This window comes from Schistocerca piceifrons, chromosome 8 (assembly GCF_021461385.2).
Source record: "Schistocerca piceifrons isolate TAMUIC-IGC-003096 chromosome 8, iqSchPice1.1, whole genome shotgun sequence".
Taxonomy (NCBI): domain Eukaryota; kingdom Metazoa; phylum Arthropoda; class Insecta; order Orthoptera; family Acrididae; genus Schistocerca; species Schistocerca piceifrons.
Window position 1 is genome coordinate 240,271,355 of NC_060145.1, and position 12,733 is coordinate 240,284,087.

At 40.2% G+C, this 12,733-nt stretch overlaps 1 pseudogene; it reads left to right on the top strand.

Annotated features, from left to right (window-relative positions):
* Positions 1-655: 655 nt before the first annotated feature.
* LOC124712693 lies at positions 656-774 on the top strand (annotated as a pseudogene).
* The last annotated feature ends 11,959 nt before the right edge of the window (positions 775-12,733 follow it).

Sequence of the window (12,733 nt, forward strand, 5' to 3'; positions counted from 1 at the left end):
CTTTTTATCTCTGAATAAGTTCTGCAAGCTGCGTCCATTTGAAACTGCTTACTGTAGTCATGCTTTGGTCTCCCTCTATCGGTTTTATTCCCTGCCCCTTCCACTTCATGCCATTATCAAATCGACGAGTCATTCATGCCTATGAACCGGTCCCTTCTTTCAGTTAAGTTGTACTACAAACTTCCTTTTTCCCCACATCGAATCGGTATTTCCTCACCAGTTCAGATGGCTCTAAGCACTATGGGATTTAACATTTGAGGTCATCAGCCTCCTAGACTCAGATCTACTTAAGCCTAACTAACCTAAGGACATTACACACAGCCATGCCCGAGGCAGGATTCGAACCTGCGACCGCAGCAGCAGCGCGGTTCCGGACTGAAGCACCTAGAACCGCTCGGCCACAGCGGCCGGCCCTCACCAGTTGTTCGATCTAATCTTCAGTATTTTTCTGTAGCACCAAATTTCAAAACTCTTCACTTCTGAAACCCTTACGGTCAACGTTTCATTTCCACAGTAGAATACACGCAAGACAAAACCCTTCAGAAAAGACGTCCTAAAACTTAACTTTACATTAGTTGTTAAAATATTTTTTTTTCGGGAATGCTTTTTTGCTATAGTCAGTCTACAGTTTGTGTAACCTTTACTTCGTCCATCGGCCAACAGCCTTGGCGCAGTGGTAACACCGGTTCCCGTCAGATCACTGAAGTTAAGCACTGTTGGACTTGGCTAGCATTTGGGTGGGTGACCGTCTGGTTCTGCCGAGCGCTGTTGATTAGCGGGGTCCACTTAGCCCTTCAGAGTCCTATTGACGAGCTTCTTACCTACTTGACTGGAAGGAATGGCTCCGGTCACGAAGGCTGACAACGGCCGAGAGATATCGGCTGAGGATGATAAGGTGGCCTGTTGGCACAGTTGGGCCGTCCGAGGTATGTTTGGACAGAGTACTTAGTCCATAGTTAGTTATTTTGCTGCCCAAAAACAAAATTCGCCTACTACCTTTAGTGACTCATTTATTAATCTAATTCCTTCAGCATCACATGATTTACTTATACTACGTTCTATCAAACTTGTTCAACTTTTGTCATGCTCATCTTCCGATCTTTTTCCAAGACACTACCCGTTCCGTTCAACTGCTCTCTTTCGCGTCCTTTGCTGCCTCTTACAAAATTATAATGTCACCGTCAAGCTTCAAAGCTTTTATTTATTCTTCCTAGACTTTAATCCCTTTCCAGATTTCTCCTTGGTTTCCATTCCTGCTTGCTCTGTGCACAGGTTGAGTAATATCAGGGATAGGCTATAATCTCGTCTCATTCTTTTAACAACTACTGCTTCCCTTCAATGTCCTTCGACACTCATAACTGTTCGCTCCCTGTATTTTATTGCGACTACCTTCAAAATTTCAAAGAATATAGTCCCGTCAACACTGGCAAAATGTTCCTTTTAGCCTACACATGCTACAAACGTAAATTTGTTCCATGATAAGCCGTCATTTCAGTATTGCCTCTAGTGTTCCTCTGTTTCTCGAACTCAAACTGTTCTTCTCCGAAGATGGCTTCTACAAGTATTTACACTCTTGTGTAAATAATTTGTGTCAGTATTTTGTAGAAACGGCTTATTAAACTAATGTTTCAGTAATACTCAAACCTGTCAGCATCCTCTTTCTTTGGAACTGCAATTACTACTGAAAGTCAAGTCTGATGTTATTACGCTTTATTGTTTACAGCGACTTACTTTGAATTAGAATTACTACTGAATGCCACGGCGGAATATCATTGCGTAGCTGTTTTTAAAATAAAAAAGACAAGAAGAAGACTTTGTGGATCTTCCTGTGGCTACGATTGTCGACACAAGTCACATTTTATTTCTTGGCTCTACTCCGGAAAATGTCACATCGTTTGCTTCTGTTCCACTACATGATTACTGCCCTATGAACTGAGAAAACGGCCTAAATCATCGTTAACGTTATTCAAATGAGTGGTATAATGTTCGTTTTAAAATACAACTTATCTTTCAATTGAGCTCAGATCACAATTCAGTTATATCATCGAAGCGATAACTTTGCAAGAAACATAATTGTTGCTGGAGACATACAGTTCTCACAAAAATTACTCACGCCATCTGTTGTTCGCGCGGGGCTAACGAACCTCTGGGAGTTAGGAATTGGGGGCTTACGAATACTGCAGGCTAGGCTCAATCAGGGTTGAAGTGCATGTGGGAAAGAAAACACAGTGAATAACAAAATACATTATGTAACCCGCGCCACTTGGAAAGCGGACAACAAGAAATTGGAGACATACGAAAACTACCGACTTGAGCCGCGCTCGAACTGCATGCGAAAAAAAGTGAATAACATTCGATATCCAATGGCTCTAACCACATGTCAACTGAAACCTGTAGCCATGACGTAACAGCTTGCAACGATATGTACATAAAATTTACCGTCGTCCCCTGTTCCTTATGCCTTCAGGAAGCAATACTTTGACTAATTCTTGTCGTAATTTAGTTCAGTTGCTTACCGCAGAATGTGCCAGCTAGCGGCAAATGCTAGCTGGTTCACAGCTAGTATAATACGTCTGCATTATGTGTGAGGTATTAACCTTCATGCGCTCGCGCTAGAAATAGTCATGCGAGTGCTCGCGCGGGCGGTTGGCCGACCGCCCGAGAGTTTTCATCAAGCTCTTGAGGTTTTTCTCCGTTTTAAAGGTCATATTTCCATACAATATCGACATAGGATATCTCACACAACATTGCAAACGCATTTGTAATCAAAATTATTTATTTAACGATAAAATATACAATGGAATACAAAAAGGAAGCCAAATACCCAAATGAAATATAAGAACATTTTTTTAATTGTAATGTTTTGGGACTATATAATGTAATACTTAAGACTAGAATTATTCACTCTCTTAACTCGTCACAAGAAAAGCTAATTTTGCTTTGAAAAAACATTTCCGTCAGATGAAAAATGCTGATCAGTCTGTATCCATTTCATTTTCGTTTTGAGGCTGCCAACAATTATTGCACATAACTGTCGTGGTTGAATGTCGTAGAGACACGTTTCTTCCACATTCACCGAAGTCTCGCTTTGTTTTTGTATTCTTTTTTGAGCCACACAAATAACATATTCCGCTCCTTGTAGGGGTTGATACAGCTGGATAAACTACGTTAGTCTCTCTGTAATTTTCCAAAAATACTAACAAATCTTTTGGTAAATGCTTCAGTTTAGCTCTGTCTTTCAGGTATTCGCTCATCAGTTCCAAAGATAACCCATGTGAGAATTGTCATCTCGTTTTTTCTTTCATATTACTTGTGTTGAACTGAAGAATGCGTAACGAATTTATTCCTGCCAAGTCAAGTAAGTGGAAAAATATACATACAGGCCACCTTTGTGTTCTTCTTGATGTTGAAGTTCTGGAGCACATGAGGTCTACAGTATCAACTCCACCTTTTGTTGAATTATAGTATGTGATTTGTACAGGTTTTTTGGTATCTTCATCAATGATGTCGGTATCATGCATTGTGGAGAGCACTACTACAGCTTTCCTTTCTTTTGTAATCATAGAAAGCAAAGTTTTGTCATCTTGACAACCGAACATGTAGTCTCCTGCCACTGCATTTCCATTTACTGTCACAAATTCTGGGGGAATGTCTTTTTTATTTTTTTTCATTGTACCTAAAAAAGTGAGGCCTTTCTAAGGAGGCATTCAACCAACGGGTAACTTGAAAAATAATTATCAGTTCTTACATTTGTATTTGTTCCTTCGATGCATTCAACCAATCTAGCGACCAAGTCGTATGGTTTGTTGGAGAGTACGTTAGGGCCTGGCACTTGTTTTCTGCAGTACGCTTCTAAATTATATGTATAAAAAGTGCGTGAATCACACAATGCATACATTTTTAACCCGTATTTGGCTGGTTTTTGAGACATGTACTGGATGAATTAACATCGTCCTCTAAACGCACCAACATCCCATCAACAGTGACAAATTCCTCTAAACTGAATGATTTTTGGCAGTTAGCAATGAAAGAAGACAAAATTTCTCGTATAGGAGCAAGTCTGTCCGTTGCTTGACGCTCCAATCTCGTGTTTAGGCCATCAAATCTTATAGCTCGTAGCAAAAATCTAAATCTATTTAGGCTGAAATTGGCTCGCAAAATTGTCAGACCTGTTCCATTCCTATTGAAATATTCAGAGAAATTTGCACGGTTTCCTCTTTTGACCGAAATCAAAAACAGAGCACCAAACAATGCTAGCATTTCAGCCGTTGTTGTCGGTTTATAATCCCTTTCACGTACTTCAGAGTTACTGCCTCCTTCTGCCAGTGCTTCGCGTGCCAATTTTTTCCTTTCAATATAAATATTCGTGTACCTTTCGATCCCTTCTACCATTTCGGGAGTTATACACTGAAAACTTTCCCGTCGAGTTTCACATTGTCTGGCTTGTCCTCTAGGACCTGGTAGAGTTTTGATTATATTTTTTGACTTTGATTTGGTGCTGGTAATATTGGCACTACTAACCCAAATAGTTTTCATGTCCTTACCTATATAAAATCTGATGTAATTTGTTGGTAGCTCCTGTTGATCTATGTCATTTTCTCCCCTGTTTTCCAAATCAATTTCCGACTCACTTTGATGTATATCATCTGCAATCCCTTCTTGTTCATAATCTGGGTCATCGGAAACGTCATCTTCTAGGGATTCCTCATGGCCTTTCCCCTCTGCTTCCTCTCTCTCTAATTCAGCCAAGATTCTATGTATGTAATCAGACGTAAGGTTTCGTCGTTCCCTTTAAAAATAAAAATAATTGTTACTTTTGCCAACAGAAATTTCTTAGACTGACCAAGTGCTAAAGTAGAAAGAAAAACAGAATCTGTGAATGGGAAAATTTATAGAAAGTGATGCACATTCACTAGAGAATTGGAAGAGTCTATAAAATTGAGGAATTATAGTGGAATTGCAAAAAGAAATATTTACATTCCGAAGTAGACGAGTAGAACAAAGTCTCGTAAGCACTCGCAAGGCGGTAACTGACCGTTTTTGTAAGTGCCGTATGCGCTTGCAAGGCGGTAAACTGACCGCCGAACGTGTCCGGACCTATTTGAACTTGTCCTGAGAGGCAGAGAGGTGCAACTTGGAGGAATTTTGAGCAGCATCTGTCGGAAAAAGGTGCAACTAGAGAATACATGTCCCTCCCGCCGCCTCGTTACCTTTGTGGAGTAAGCATGGCGCGAAATTGCAAAAAGGCGGTCACTTCACCGCCCGCGCGGGCGCGTGGAGGTTAAATTCCCTAAATCACTCAAGGCAAATGCCGGGTTGGTTGAGCTGAAAGGCCACAGACGATTTCCTTTCCCGTTCTTGAACCAGTACGAGCTTCTGCTCCGTCGCTAATGACCTCCATGTCGACGAGACGTTAAATCATAATGTTCTTTCTTCTTAATAGATTAAAAGTGCTTGGTGGATAGGGGTTCACAACGGGATTAAGTCACGGTTGGGCGTATAGTTTTATGCTTCCAAGCACTATTGACGCAACGCTTAGTCGTACACAGTAAGAGAACTCTTCATTTTTTAGTTTTACTTCTGTTGGCAGTGACATTCGACTCCGTTACAATGTCATGATTAGTGAAGTGTAAGATATGAACTCCGGGGATTATGAATGGATAAGAAGCTGTCATGGAAATCACGTAGTCAAGGGCTGCTGAATAAATTGGTAGCTGCTACCATTACGACGGATATGTTCTCATACATGCGTGCCAATTTGATACAAAAGATATTTTCAGTAAAAAGTGTGTCCTCCGAGGGAAATATAGTATCAATTAACGAAGATCATGTAGCTCACAAACCAAACTGTGGTTTCATATACTGATATCTACTTTCACCTTCGATTTGTTGAATGCTACATGCATCTCGTGAAATGATTATGAAGGGGAAACAGAAATTCGAGCTGATATAGAGACTTATTGGCCTTCTGCGCGCTGTTTTCGAGTGAAACAGGAAGAAAACGAAATGTAGCGGCACACGAAATAGCTTCCTCTACATGCCATAAGTTGGCTTGAGGAGTAGAGATGTGTATGTAGAAATGGCTTTTACGTCGCTCGTCAGGTTCTTGCCAGTCGACAAGATTCAGATGAAATTCTACATACAGGCCTTACTGAAGCTGCATAGTCAAACTGTCTAATGATATGACCAAGGGTTTTCTCTCTGTGAATTTCCATTCTCTAGAAGAATACCTAAGAATCCGTTCACTGATACTACTGAAATAAATCTAATTTAGAATGTGTGAGTGGATCTTGCTGAATAGTAGGATGGTTCTGAAACAAAAGATAAAGGTTATAAACTTCATCAGACATCTCCTGCTTTTTTTCATTTGAAACTGGAATTTGTGGAAGCCACTTTAATATTAATCTGTTTTATTACAATCTATGCTTGTAATAAGTCTATAAAACAGTCCTGTCTGTCCGTCTGCCTTTGAACACGCTAATCTATGAAACTACGAAGGTCGCCCAGAAAGTAAAGCATCGCATTTTTTTTCTTCAACAATTTTTTATTGAACATAATGAGAATTACACGCCCGAAAGAATCGTGTTTCATCTGCTATAGTGGGACATCCTCCTCTAGCATTACTTTTCCTCAACAGTAGTTGTCGATACCAGTACTATTTTTCGAATTTTTGACAGGTCAGTACTACGTCTGAAAACCTTGATAAAATTTTATACACAGTATGCTATATTGAAAGCTAAAATTTATCAAAAGGAATTAATTTATTCAATATTTTAGTTTCCATGCTGTAATTGATAAGTACTATTTCTGAATGTACTGTTACAATTAGTTTTTTATAGAAAAATATGAAATTACGAAATATTTGCACACTTAAAATTTCTACTATTAATTACGCAATCCTGTACTGTTTACTATATTTATTTCTGGATTCATTTACGAAATAATAATCGAAATTAATGATGTAGCTAAAGCTAGTAGAAATTCATTTGTTAAGAAAAATTGTAAACCATTTGGAATATTGCTTTTTCCGCAGAGTGAGAGTGTCGTAAGTATGCCTCTGATGTAGTAGTACGTATTTTTGAATTTCTGTACGAACAATGTAATATTGGCTTTGTTAAAGTGAAAAGTTAAAAGAATGTATGCTATACTAAAATGTGAGAAAAAATATTTACGTAAAATCAAAAATTCTGCAACAACAATCTTCTAATTTATTTAGTTCAATCCAACCGTGAGAACCTAAAATGTGACATTTTCAGCTTCAAGAATCAGACACCTAGACAAGAAGAACTGGAGCCAACTCAACATGAAAAGCTAAGTGAACTAGAAAGTTTATTGTAATCTTCGCTCGTCTCAAATATTCATAACAGACTTTTAATGTGGACAATAGTTCCAAAAAATGAAGGAGGGGGAAGATTACACTACACACCCTATTTTTCCACATAATCTCCATCCCATTCTATGGCCTTCCTCCAGCGTGAAACAAGGGCGTGTATGCCCTGTCGGTACCAATATTTCTGCTGGTGGCGGAGCCAGCGCTTCACTGTGTGAATCTTCTTCTCATCGTCCCCAAAATGTCGTCCATGAATTGTGTCCGCCGGCCGTAGTGGCCGAGCGGTTAAAGGCGCTACAGTCTGGAACCGCACGACCGCTACGGTCGCAGGTTCGAATCCTGCCTCGGGCATGGATGTGTGTGATGTCCTTAGGTTAGTTAGGTTTAAGTAGTTCTAAGTTCTAGGGGACTGATGACCACAGCAGTTGAGTCCCATAGTACTCAGAGCCATTTGAACCATTTTTGAATTGTGTCCTTCAATGGTCCAAACAAGTCGAAGTCCGAGGGGGCTAGTTCAGGTGTGTCAAGTGTGACAGCCGTGATGGTCTCCCCAATAACTACAAATCGTGAAGAGCAGCCAAACCGCCTGCTGATGACCTCACCCTCCGTCCCAGTAACTAACTGTACTTCTGTCGACAGCAGATGCTCCATAGACTTTGCACAAACATTTGTCAATATTCCCCACAGTTTCTTTCTCTGCAGTCAGACATTCAGTGATGGCACGTTGATTGTACATCACCTACAGATGCCATTTTGGAACTGTCCTGCAGCTACGCTATCTGTCGGAAGTGACGGAAACTTGGCGCGCTCGCTCAGGAGACTTCAAATAATACATGTGTAACGTTTCGCATTCGTAGGATTGTTTTCGGCTGAGAAAAAAAATGCGGTGCGTTACTTTCTGCGCAACCCTCGTACTAGACGAATTTTCATGAGATTTCGTAGGAGTGGTTTGGGACACCATACAGGCTTTAGCTGATAAAAATCGAAATACGAAAGAAAAGATGTAGTGAATCAAAGTTTTACTATAACTTTCATGTCCGTCCGTGTGTCTGTCTGGGTCCGCACCTCGTGGTCGTGCGGTAGCGTTCTCGCTTCCCGCGCCCGGGTTCCCGGGTTCGATTCCCGGCTGGGTCAGGGATTTTCTCTGCCTCGTGATGACTGGGTGTTGTGTGATGTCCTTAGGTTAGTTAGGTTTAAGAAGTTCTAAGTTCCAGTGGACTGATGACAGTAGATGTTAAGTCCCATAATGCTCAGAGCCATTTTTGTCTGTCTGGTTGAACAGGCTAATATCCAAAACTGCTAGGCGGATTTTTAAGGGGTTTTCACTGGTAACTTTAGCGTAACTATGGGCACCGTATAGGCTATATTTTATCAAAATCGGATCACGAGAAGAAAGGGACTTCAGTGGTCATCAGTCCCCTAGAACTTAGAACTACTTAAACCTAAATAACCTAAGGACATCACACACATCCATGCCCGAGGAAGGTTTCGAACCTGCGACCGTAGCGGTCGCGCGGTTCCAGACTGAAGCGCCTAGAACCGCTCGGCCACTCAGCCGGCGCCGCGACGCGTGAAAACCCACATTTATTCCTCCATTATTTGAGAAGGAGATCACTTAGTTACTTGCAACAAACTTAATGCATAATTTCAAACCCTTACGAAACTTTTTCACTCTGACCCCCCTCCCTTCCCCTTGCCAATCCCACATAATAATGAAAGGAAAAACGGTTATCGCTTACTACACTCTCGCTGCTCATTTTAACATTAGACGTGGCGTTTTAATCTTTTATTTATTTGCTACTAACTGTATTCGCGACACATTTTGCAGTGTTCGCATACACCACTGAATGTACCAACCAAATTATATCACTGAACGACTCACAGTTCAGTGATGAAATGCGTGAAAAACTTCCGCGTCATACATGACGCTTAAATTTATTACTACGAATCCGTTGAACGGAATTCGATGAAATTTGATAAAGTTATAGTTTGAACGCTGAGGAAGCACAGAGGCTACGCTAGAAAGCGTGGAGTACAAGATACTTATTGATTTGAATAATAATAGGTGAATTGGGAGAAATATTTATTTTGTGACTTTTGAAATTTATCATATTTGTGAATATGCTTTTATTGGCTGGTTCAAAACAATGACTACAATTCTAATACAATCTGCAGTGTTTAATCCATACTTCCATGATATTTGTTACATAATGTACAAGTTGCAATACGTATAACTACTGTCTGAGAACGAAAGCACTTAGCAACAAACTTTATACACAATTTGAAACTTTTACGAGACTTTTTCTCGCTGACGACTCCATCATAATAATGGAAGGGAAAAAGTTTATTATCTACTGCAGTATCGCTGTTCATACAGTAAAACTGTAGTATCAGGCATATAAATTTATTACTTTTTTGCTATTAACTCTGTTCACAACACATTTAGCAAACAGCACCCACACACAACGCTGAATGTACCTTCAAAACAGTGCCACTGTACGATACATAGTTCAGCAGATTTGAAGACAGGAGGATATGGCGAGAGAGAGGGGAAGGAATAGGTGAACAAAGAAACGGGGTGGGGGAAATGGATACAGGGTTAAGAGAAGATGGACATAGAAAAGGAAGAGGTTGAGATGGACAGAAAGAAGGAGAGGGACAGATGGACAGAGAGAGGGGGAGTAACAGACATACGGAGATGATGTCAAGAGGAGTTGGGCACAGACTGGCACATGGGGAAGGTGGACAGACAGAAAAGGGAGAAGAACCGAGAGGGGGACAGAGGATGCGGGAGAGAGGGGGAAGGGAGGATATGGACTAATAGAACAGAAATAAATGCATACCAAGGCAATTCCAGATACTGAGCTAGTTTTACGCATAACAATGTATTTTAAAACGATAAAAAAACTGCTGAGCCAAACCATTATGACCATCCTGCTTAATAGTGTGTTGGTTCACCTCTGAAACGCAAATGACTACCGATTCTCGGTGACATGGATGCGATAAGTCCAAGGTATGTTTGTGGAGGTGTCCGGACCAGATATTTATGTACAGGTCACTTACATCACGGGCCGCTGGTTTGTGGGCACGGAGCTGCAGCCCAGTCCTGTCCCAAATCTAAGGAATTCTGGTGGCGAAGAGTCAACGAGAGTTCACTACAGTGCTCCTCCAACCACTGAAACACTCTTATCACGAAACATATCAATGGCATTAAGATTTGACAGTGTATTTTTCGCATATTATATGATCACTAGCTGACTGAGGATATCGCCCTGTAAGACACCTCGTTGGATTGTGGTATCTTCAGTTTAAATTCTCTCTGAGCTTGATTTTAGTGTTCTAAGATGTAATGAATGTTGTATTTGTGCCATTTATTTTGTAACATCAGAGAAAGTTTAACATTAATCAGGGGTAACTGAATTATTGGATAGTCTATGTAGGCCGCGAGCAACTTCTTACAGTCGTAATTGTCACAACTGCATCTAATGCTAGTTGTATATTGCAATCGGTGCAGCGTAAGTTGCTTTCTTTTGTTAGCAGTACTTTCCAATGTGTAAGAACAGTCATGATACAACAGCCTCGTACGGTAAAACTGTAGTATCAGGGATATACGAGGGTTATTCCAAAAGTAAGGTCCGATTGATTGTCAAATTGAAACCACAGTGAACATCAGAAATGTTTTACTTGTAACAATTAGCTACACCTTTCAGCTACTTCTCTACGTAGTCGCCGTTCTGACTTAGACTTTTGTCATAGCGTTGTACCAACTTTTCAATAGCCTCATCATAGAAGGCAGCCGCCAGTGCTTTCCGCCAATTCTCCACGCTGGCCTACACCTCGTTGTCTGTGTCAAAATGTTGTCTTCAAAGACAGCGGTTCATGTGACCAGAGATGAAACTCAGGGGGAGACAATTGCGGACTGTATTGTGGGTAATCTAACATTTCCATTTGAAAACGATGCAGGAGCATCTTCATTGCCCCTGCAGAATGCGGCTGAGAATTGTCGTGAAGACGAAACAGCACGACAGTTATGTAATGTTGGCCGCATAGCTTCAGGCGAAATTTCTCACCAGGCCCTCGTACTTGGCGGCAGACACTATTTTCTAGACATCTTTACGCACTCACTGCGAGCTCAGAAATGAGAAGAGCGACGTGATGCTAACTGGGGTTATACTAGAGACACTACCCAACACATCTGTGCAAAGCTTTATCGGATTTTCATAGTCGTTTCCATTTCGCGACCGATCGGACCTTACTTTTGGAATAACCCTCGTAAATTTATTACTTTTTTGCTATTAACTCTGTTCACAACACATTTAGCAAACAGTACCCACACACAACGCATTCAATACGTAATGCACTTTTTTTCTGAAAGAAGATTGGTTTTGTACGGGATTCCAAGAAATTATTGAAATCACTAAACAAAGGACGGGGTAGGACAAGGAAATCATAGAAGGGGAAATCCAGAATAGTAATGTCATTTTTCGTGTGAATGGTTACATTTATTTAACCACCACATGGTAGCATGAATAGATAAATACAATAATCGGAAACAATTATGAGCGGTAGTGTAAGGCTAAATATGTAAATGGGTGCTTACAGCAATAATCGACTTTAACCAATGATTTCTCCTCAAGAAGTCACAAAACTCAGTTACAGAATAAATACAAAACAATAACAATTTTTAATCAAATAAGGCCTTAATACACAAGAGGCCAAACACGCTGCTGAAAACAGCATGAAATCTACTAAAAACTTTATCAAATACCATAATAGCAAATCAGATTAAGGCTGTCTACACGTGAAGCAAGTGCAATTACAGTCAGGTTGAAACCAATAATTGTGGTTAAATGATTTGGAAATATTCACGTAACATAATAATCAAAGCAGTGTCTTGCGCTTAAAAAAGTTTAGAAAAAATTTAGTCACTCGAAATTCGTTACATGGTCAATACAAGCATATTCCAAAGGAGATGTACAGCTTTAAGTAAAACTCTAAATAAGATTCCATAGATCAAAAGAGTAAGTAATATAGCCACTACTTAACTTAGAATTTAGTTGCAGGCAATCACGGTCGCGCCTCAAAGGCACCTAACAAACACCAACGCACTGCATAACAAGATCAAACCAACCGCTAAAAAACCGACCACGAAGCTCAGAAGGCTAAGGAGGACTGTTAAAAAACTCCACTTAGGTGAAACATAGGCCAAACAAACAAATAAAGCAAATATTAATGGCTACCTTCTCAAGAAACGGTCAGCATAAAGCCTCTTAATATGCCATCAAATTTCAAAAAATTGTCTTTAACCATATTTACAAAATATCAATTATGCGTAGGAGTGGCGAAGGTAATGTCTCTTAAACCATTTAGCTAAATAAAATTTGTTACACGAAAACTTAATGA